The sequence below is a fragment of the Betta splendens genome, chromosome 10 (genome assembly GCF_900634795.4).
Source record: "Betta splendens chromosome 10, fBetSpl5.4, whole genome shotgun sequence".
NCBI classification, from domain to species: domain Eukaryota; kingdom Metazoa; phylum Chordata; class Actinopteri; order Anabantiformes; family Osphronemidae; genus Betta; species Betta splendens.
This window is the reverse complement of record NC_040890.2, coordinates 16,991,781-17,001,461: the sequence shown is the minus strand read 5'-3', so window position 1 is coordinate 17,001,461 and position 9,681 is coordinate 16,991,781. Positions and strand designations below refer to the sequence as shown.

At 46.2% G+C, this 9,681-nt stretch overlaps 1 long non-coding RNA gene across 2 annotated transcripts; it reads left to right on the top strand.

The window, feature by feature from the left end:
* The first annotated feature begins 3,187 nt into the window (after nt 1-3,187).
* LOC114864851 (uncharacterized) lies at nt 3,188-9,489 on the top strand. Of its 2 annotated transcripts, XR_005898259.2 has the most exons (4): nt 3,188-6,518; nt 6,813-7,453; nt 7,934-8,057; nt 8,258-9,489. It is a non-coding gene; the product is annotated as an uncharacterized LOC114864851 (long non-coding RNA). The 2 variants fall into 2 exon arrangements; XR_008695953.1 differs by having other exon boundaries at nt 3,188-7,453.
* The last annotated feature ends 192 nt before the right edge of the window (nt 9,490-9,681 follow it).

Here is a 9,681-nt window from a genome sequence, read left to right as displayed (position 1 = left end):
TGTTAAGGGATCAAGGTCCTTCATGTTCCTCCCTAAATATAACTTTACTCTTTTGCAGGTTTGAAATTGCTGCCGCAGGTGGTATTTCATTTATGAGAGCGCTTGAGACCCCGAATGCCTCGGCTTGACCGCCGGGCTTTGGAGGGATTACCTGATGAATTTGTGTTTTACAGCAGCTGTTAGTGAGAAGTTACCCGGGGTCTAAATGTGGATGCGAAAGCCCTCCACCAATTGTGCTCGATGGTCACTTTCATTTTTAACTTGTTGGACAACTCGCCATAAAATTAATTTTAACCCCGCATCGCCTGCTTTATATAACTGACCAACTATCGATGCAGAGGTTTCTGATTGAGGCGGGATGGAAAAAATAGCGCACGCCACTGAGTGACGGCGTTGTATCAAGCTACAGCTAAAAATAAGCGTCCTTAACCCTGTCTCAGAAAGCATCGCCTGCATTGATAAGGATCTCCCGCAAGACAACTATGCAACACCTCTTAGATCATTGGAGATTGTGATTTATGAGGCAGGCGTGGCCGCGGCTGACGAGCCGATAATGCCCACCAGGATGCTTGGATTGCCACCACTGCTCTCAAGAGACCAGCGGAGCGGGACTAAATGAGAGCGGGCTGGAAATGTCACCTGCATGCGCAACCTTTTATGCCCTGGAGCCCTTCTCAGAACTTGTAAACTCTATCTGGCGCACCTCGGGGCACGTCTATTGATGGCTTATGGCAGAATCCCACCAGCGACACCAGCCTTTCCACACTTGACTGGAAATCAAATCGCTATCTACCTTACAGCGCTGGACAGTGACACAGGGGAAATCCCCACTGCCGCAATAGACCACTGGAGGTCCAAGAAGGCCATAAAGGTCATAGGCAGTGGGTAAACTGGGTGCTTGTTACATGGTGTGGAAGAACCCTTGGGCAAAAAGAGGTTTGATAATAAATTTGAGGAAATCAACCAATTGGTGGTTTGGTTTAATACTGGGTTTAATAATTAATGCTGGCTTTCAAAATCTATGTCAAAGCATTTTAAAAATATTTTTAGACGTCCTTGGCCACAGAGATCCCTGCCTCTCGTCCAATGACTGCTGGGACTGGTTCCAGCACCCCACGACCTTTCGGTTTGGATGGGTGATCCTCAAATGGAGAGTTGTGTAGGACGTGGTGATCCCAGTGACTTGAGCTTTAAAATGTCTTTCACCGCTGTCACCAACTCCTTTTTTAAAGAAAGTGAAACCCAGATGTGGTTTCCAGCGTTCGCCTCATGTGAGCTGACATCCCTCTAAGTACACGCTCACGAGCCGCCCCCTGGAAACGTCCTCTGAGTAATGAGACATACATCTGGGCCCATGTTCAACGTCCTGTCACTTAACGTGACACGAATCCCCCTTGCTATGTGTGATCGATCTATTTATTGCCCTGTTTATGTAAAGCCAAGCGGTGTCTCCTGACGTCGGATTTCTTCAGCCTGAAATATCAATGGCCATCACTCACTCTTTATTGCTTTTTCTTACCCCTGGTGGCCTTGTGGCATTTGTCGGTGATGTATTGGGGGCAGCGCCTGGACATGGGACATCACCACAGCAAGTCCACAGGTACGTGCATGTCAGGGATGAGAGTGGCCTCACACTGTAACACGGCTAATGTCTGTAAACATGTAGCCGGGATAGTTCAAGAAACTGAAACAAGCTAGCATGTCCACATCACCTCTGCAGGAGCTGCTATGCTAATGTGTATTATCTGCTGCACTTAAGATAATAGCCAGTGCTTTGTTCTGGCTCCAGACCTGCCGTGTGCACGAGATGCCGCGGCTTCCTGCACTAAGAGCGCTTCTCAGGGCAATCCCCGCTACGAGCCGCGGTGTTAACCCGCTGGACGACTCTTATCAGCTGCATGTCATGTTCGCATTCTCCCCCCTCAGTTCCTCCAGCCTCTCGCACGCTCATCTCCACGCCCGCTTCAGCTGCACCCTCGACGGCTGCGTTTATCTGCAGCAGTAAAGTGACCAACATATTTGTCCAGAGTTTTCCCACAGTCTCTGGAGATGGAGAGCAAACGAAGCCAGTGTTGAGGTCAGCTTCCTAGAGTTATTTAGATTCTCTAATAATAAACATTCATCCATCAAAGTGAAAATGTAAAGTGAATGAACTGAAACTAGGAACCCAAGGAATCATTTAAAATCCACCGACACAGGCTTGATAGACGTTGACTTTTTTCTCTGCTGACAGTGACGGCTTGAAGCCCACACCCACCACAGGCACCCCACTGATTCTGCTCATTACTGGGGACAATGAAAGAGAGGAAAAACCAACCGGGTGAAGTTTTATTGCTGGTGTTGTCATGCTCCCTCCCAGGTGCCTGAAACTTCACTTTGTGTTGATGGGGGGAGTGGGCTTAGTTCGCCTCCCTTTCACTTTGACGACTGTGAGGCCTTTTATGTTGTTCTTGTGGATTTTGGGTCACTGTCAGAGAGACTGGGAGTGTGTGAGGGAAATGTAAATGCAGCTCCCCAAAAGCTGGGAGAGAATCTTGAGTAGCTGGGTTTCTTTAGGGGCAATGCTGAGTTTGTGCCCTAATTATTGGACTTCAATGCAGCCTTTGATGCTTTATGTGAGTATCGATGTGCATATGCACATTTATTTCATGATTCATGTAAATCTGTTCTTTCTCATCTTTATCTTGATTTATATCTATTTCATATTCCAGCATTAGACATGTTTTCTGTGGTGCAGTGTTGTGGTTTGTGTGTATGGAAAACTCATCCCGCGGCTCTAAATGACCCATCTCTTCCCGGTTTTGGCACTTTTTCTCTTCCCCTGGGGATTAGGAGCTGTCAGTGGGCCCCTCTGCTCCACACACTCACACTCATACCCTGCACACACACTGCAAAAGCTGCTCAAATCTCTAGTTCTTAGGGTACTGTGTATGATAGCGACTGGGTGAGCTTGGGGCTTGATTAGTGCAGTTAGCCCTTCTAAGGCTCTGGCTGTTTACAGTGGATTACAGGGAGGGAGGCAGGGGTTAAGTCTACCCAGGCACCGTGTCCCCCCCCCAACCCTACTGTCTCACCCCCCCATCTGCAGCAGGGCTGGCAGCCTGTCTGGGCTCCCCAGTGCAAGGCCAGGCTGACAGGTAGCGGGATTTGGCAGAGCACTTTGCATGAGAGCCAACAAGAAAAACTGAACACGGCGGATTAGCTCGGGATTATGTTGTCAGAGTTAGCCTTGACGGACAAACTGCAGAGGAATAAATTGCAATCTGTTTGAGGAGCCCACTGCCACGCAAACAGGAGAGGCATCGGCTCGCCTCGCAGCCTGTCCAAGATGACAGCGAGAGGAGAAAATCATTAATAATTTATAAACAAAGTCCACGGCCATTAGCGACATCTGCCCGCGCGGGCTGGTCGACGCGTCTGCTCGTCTGACCCCTAACGTCACGCGCCGCTTCGTGGTAAAACTTGGAACCAAGAGTGGCAGAGCGCGTACAGAGATGAGGGAGGTTTTACCAGAGAGCTCAGAAAATGGGCAGAAGCTGGCGTCCCTTTGTCTGATAAGAGCCTGAGAAAGGAGCAGGCACCAACCTCCACATGTGCATTTTGACTGGTTTTCCTGAAGAAGCAACTCATTTTGGTCGCGTGCCACTTTAGAATGAGCCTTCACTGAAGCCATGGAAATGACTTGGGTAGTTTGATTAGAGCCAGAGAGGCCAGTGAACAAAGCCCAGTCCAACCCACCCATAGTGATGCATTCATGGCAAAAAAGCTTGGAGGTGATTCTGCATCCGTGTTTTTATTTCATGCTTTTAGATCACAGCTTTTATAAATCCAGGCTGAAGTGAGATGCTGCAACTAGACGCTGGTACTTTACTGATGTCCTTAAGGATGCAGAACTGTGTTAAGGATGCGTTAATATAAATTAATTTTTTTTATTATTTAAAAAATATAACAATAAGTAAAATAAATATAAATAATTACATTTTTAATTATTAGAGTGTCTTTTTGATGAGTAAAGGCCAAAGGTTTGGAGGAACAGGTTTCTTTTATTTCAGGAGTGAATTGGCCCAATCTGTGTCCGTGCAGCAGCTCTGCTGTCGAGGACTGACTGGCATGGTAAAATGTATTAATGAGCTTTACTGCATTCTGTCCTGTCCTTCATCATTAGGAATGCATGTCTGTATGTTAAACATATGAATATGCATCGCCATAGAGCATTTGCTCTCAGAGTTAGCAGCGAGCCAGCGCTGTGCCTTGAATAATAATCCGCCGGAGAAACGAACAGATTTTTCTTTGCCTTCGACTTGTAATTGAAAAAGATAATAACGGCACTTTTTTTTTTTTTTTTTTACAATTCACGAGCAAAACTAATTCTGAATGTTAAAATCTGCTCTGACTGAGGGAAGTGTATGCGGCGATGTTTGCTTATATGATAAAAAGAAATTTTATGTTTGCATATTTACATATTTTAATCTACTTACACTTAGACTGTATGTAAGTGTAATATCACTATGTCTTAGAAAGAAAATACATGTACTGGTATGTTAATAAAAGCAAATTAAACTGGTGAGCAAATATATTTGTCACATTTATTTAATTTCTGGCTCCTTCCCAGAACAGATCTACTGCAGTGTTTCCAGTCGCACTGAGGGCGAGCCACAGGTCAGCAGGGGTCACTGGATAAAGGTTAACAAATTACCACAACGTCTCCCACTCACCTGATTGATGCTGAGTGGGGGAGGGCGTGTGTATAACAGTTAGGTCAACATGAGGTAATGAAGGCTGTGGCCTAGAAAATGCAACAAAATCAAACACAATCAGGGCAAAATCGCTTCTCAGGATCCTCTCAGACGGTTCTGTCACTGTTAGCTCACAAACAGCTCGCTCCCCTCAAGAACAGGCATAAAGAGTGAATGCAGGGAGGAACCAAAGCTTCTGATTTACTGACAGGACAATTAGACAGAGCAAATCTGCTATCGGGTCTAAATACTCCAGATAGCGGGTCCGCAGGCGTCTCACCCGGCCGGGCATCATGGGAGTGTTCATGTTGACGGGTTTATCTGGGCAAAGGCGCAGTCATCATGACCGGAGCTGCGATAAACGTCATTAAAGGAAGCGACAGGCACTTAATGGCTTCATTCCAAAGAGAACAGCAACAACCCATGCGCGAGTTTAAAACCCCGAAACGAGAAGAGTTTCCAGAATCTCATAAAGCATTTTGAAGGCTCGACGTACTCCTCGCTGGTCTCGAGTCCCCACTGCAAACAAATAAATCAGCTCCTCGCACACAACTGTTGACCCGCGGTGACTTCACTCGCAGGAAACGTGGAGTTTCTACTTTCTCTTTGATTCCCAGACGGCGTTATCTGCTATCTGTCTGGGGGCGAGAGGCTGAACGGTAGCGTTGGACGCTTGAATGTCTCTCTAAATAAACTCCATCGTCATATTAGGTTTTAATGGGCAAACTTCAACCTCCGGGGCTGTGACCCCTTTGAATGGATTCAGTTAAATACTCAAATATAGGACTGCTCTCAACATTGCCTTCTGCCAAACACATCCAGCTTTGTAGGATAAAAGTAATAACAGCACACAATCAAAAAGCCTTAGAGGCAAATATTTTTGCCCTTCGCATCGTGAACCAGACATCTACACAGTATGATAATTGTTGGAGCCTATTTCTGCTGAAAACATTATTGGAAACATTACGAACTGAAGCTTCAACACTGGGTCAATTGACGTAGGTACATGTCTGCTTCCTCCCACCTTCCTGTTCTCACAGGGGAGGTCCAGAAACCAGAGGATGCCCACAGATCACAGGGGAGAGGAGAGCACGCGAAGCACCAAAAAAACAACAGATGTTATCAAATTGGAGGAATGAGCAACAGAATAACTCGGTTCAATATGTGCATGACTCCCTCGTTTTTCTTTTCTAGCTGAAACTAATGAATTTTTGTGGGGAGAGGAAATGCTTTGGGAATAGGTAGAAATTTCATCAAACACCGGATGTGTGCGCTTGATTAGTAATTCAGACCAAAGCTAACTTTGGTAAGACAATATTACAAGAGGGCTCAAGGAAATGGCTAATGAGCAGCTAAGCTAACGTTATCTTGCTCCAGAGCATACAGTCATCTGATTTTCTAGGCATTGGATCCTAATTGGATTGTGAGGAAGTGAAGAGGACAAAGAACATTTATCTTTTACAATTATCAGGAATTCATATCCTGGGCAAATTTGCCAGCTTGCATTACTATTCGATTGGATTAACTATTGATGAGCAGCAGAAACCAATATCATTTCAATCTTCCAGCCTCTAATAGTCAATGGATTTTTCTGATTTCAGATGTTGGAGGAAGCTTAAAGGAATCGCATGTGATTTCTGACCATCTTTCGAGTCTTTTTAATTCCGCAGCGGGTCTTTCTGTCTTTCACCACCTGTCGTTCATTAGCCTTTGGTGACCGGCAATGCAGCGGAGGCAATGCAACGGAGGCTGCGTCCTGGTGAAGAGCCAGCAGAGCGTGAGGTCAGTCGTCTGCTTTTTACAGGCAACAGGGGTTCGAGGGAAGGTCACGAGACAAGGCTGGGTCATTTTGTCTCGGGGTTCATCAGTTCAGATAAGGTAACAGGGTGAGATGGCCACAGACAGAACCTGAGACTTCATTACATAATGTCACATGCGCTGACACCTTTCAGGAGAGCGTGGGGGGAAAGTTCTCTTTTCCAGCTGTTGTCGGGTTCAGTGGTTACACCAATGTTTTGTCTTCCCTCGGAGTAAAAAAGCAACAGTTATTACCAAGCTCATGTCTGACGTCCACAGGTTACGGGGCCAATTGAGGCCAGATGGATGAAAACGGCCCGCGTGAGGTGTGACGTGAGGAGACGTTAGGCCCATAAAGCCAGGTGACGATGGGGATTCCAGCAGCCGGAGTCCGGCGGGTTCATCGCGCGGCCTATCGCGCGATCGGCACACTGCCCTTCTGCTGACTCCCTCACAGGCTCTGCTACAATAACACGCTTGCCTTTCATTCTGGTGCAAACCTCAAGCCTCCCCCGTCCCAGAGCCCTCCTCCCTCCACCACGCTAACACCAACACGGGGAACGTGAGGCAGCCCTAGTGAGATAAAAGCTGGAGAATATTTATGTCGGCCTCCTTTACTCCTGTTAGTCTGGATGTGATTACCAAGATAACCTTTATTATTATTATTAGTTTTATTATTATTCTATGCTTTCATTAAATTCTCCTCGGTGCTCAGAACAATCAGCTGTTTCAGCCCCCTGAGCGCTAGTCAAGGTTAACAGTGCCATCTACAGTAGAGAGGAATACTCCGCCATGCGCTTGGATGGGCTGGAGAGTTCCAGTCCAAGGAGCCGGACAGCACCTCTCACTGAGGTCGGGCCGCACGCTCAGGCCCAGAGGAGAATTCCCAAAAGCAGATTCCAGAAGGAGAATGGAATCAAGTAAGTCAGAGCTCGTTTACGGCAGACGTTGCTCAGCGAAATGTAAGCATTTTAAGATAGGAAAAGAAGAGGAAAGGCTGAAAGCAGACCAATAGTGTTTATCCTCAGCCTTATAACTACTGGCAATGGGCTTGTAAATATTATCCTATTCTCCTTAATCCACTGCACAACACTATGCTCATCCACTTACCGGAAGCTCCGACATTTACCTCGGGATTTGCCGAGGCTTGGGCTGGAGTGGCTGCGAGTGAGGAAGTGCTAATCTACAAGGCAGATTCAGGATTAGTGTGGTGAGCCAGGTGACCCGAGGGCCCGCGCTCTGATTGGCCGAAGGAGGCGCGGGCCTGCCGTCCACGGCAGCGGGCGGCCGAGGGGGGGGAGCGAGGGAGGGGGCGTCTCCTCGGTTCTGCTTTCTTCTTCTTCTTTTACCCATTCTCTTATTTTTCTTTTCCCTTTCTCTCTCTCTCTCTTTCTCTCAAGGAGCCCTGATGAGAATTCCACTAATCAGCTGAGGATTAACAGGGACTCAGACGACACTACATCTAATTCCCCCTTCACTGCCACTGGGGCAACAAGAGGCCCCACGCAGCACTGCAGCACCGAAGTATTTGAATTAGGCTCAGACATAAAGTAGATATTCACTTTTAACCTGTTTGTGTCCCAACAGTTTGCACATTAACATATAGATGCTTAATTCATGACAGCATTTAATATGTGAACCAATTTGAAAAATATCTGTTCTATGGATGCTAAAATGTAGCCCACAAATTGAATGATAAAATGTGACTAATTGTGTCTCAACAGCGCGCGTCTGCTAAGAATCGAGGCTGAAGGCGTCAGAGCTCCGCGCTCCGGCCTCTGCTGGCGCTTGTATTTTCCTCCTGTTCTCCCGCTCTAATCCTGCACGCCTGGATAAGAACATGATGGTCAGCTTGTGTTTTTCAAAGTGACACCGGCATCAGAAGCTCATTCATTTTAATGCCGAGGCTCATTTACTTGCCGGGTCATGCTGGGCCACCCACAAAGCAAAACTACTTATAGGAGAGCGTGTTGTTTCACACCCTGAGAGATGAGATACATATTTCCATCAGTAGTTGAGCATCTGGTAAATATTAATGTCTTATAGCATGTCTTTGGCCCGATGCTTATTTATGGTAATATATTAGCGTGGGTAGGTTGTGTTTTTAGTCTTTGGCAGCACTCCCGTGCTATCTCGCAGACAGGTTGGCTTCCCAGCCTCCCACAGTTTTGCAGTAATGAAGGAGCTGTCTTACCCAAACAAACAGGCTCTCTGGAGATGTACCTCGACTACCTCCTTAATCCAGGAAGTCTCTCTTATCTCCCCACAAATGGCCACGTGGTGAGGCGCACCACGCTACAGCCTCATTCATCAGTGAAACCCCGGAGCAGGTACGACGCAGGAGGTGGAACGCGACGGTGGACGTTGGTTCTGTGCAGGAAGACGCTCTATTTAAATACGTTTATTTATTGTCAGACGTGTTCATGAGCCGTCCAGTGTCGTGCGGCCACTTGTCCGAGTGGTAAAAAAAAGCCTTTCAGTAAAGAGGAGTCTTCTGTGGAGGAGTTGTGACACCCGGCGCCGCTTATTAGCTTCTCCACTGAACGCACTCCCACACAGAGAGCACTGGACCAGGCAGCGCGTGGTGAAATAAAGATCAGGCGGCCGGCGACACAGTGTTCAAACGCATCCGTGAAATCACACTGTAAAAACAATAATGGACTGAAGAGAATGAAATCCTGCAACTTCCCAGACAAACAACCTGAGGCACAAGGTCTTACCTCAGTTTCATTATGAAGTGACATGATGCTACTTGCTGTGAGAATATCAGTAATAATAATATAATATAAATAAATAAAATAGGGCATTTATGTTGTCAGTTTTCTCATAATTACAATTATTAAATTCAAAGACTGTTTTCTAGAATCTGATTATTTTCCTGTTAGAATCCCTCTTACCTTGAACTTTGTTTTATTGATCATTTATATTTTTTATGTATGTATGTATGTATAAAATATTCATGCAACTTTTAAGTTTATGTTTATATTGTAATAAATAAAAAAACAAGTGCTACTTTGTACATTTTTTATGATCATTGTGTCATTATTTTGCCATCTTTGCTTTTCCATTGTGTGTGTGTGTGTGTGTGTGTGTGTGTGTGTGTGTGTGTGTGTGTGTGTGTGTGTGTGTGTGTGTGTGTTTGACTCAA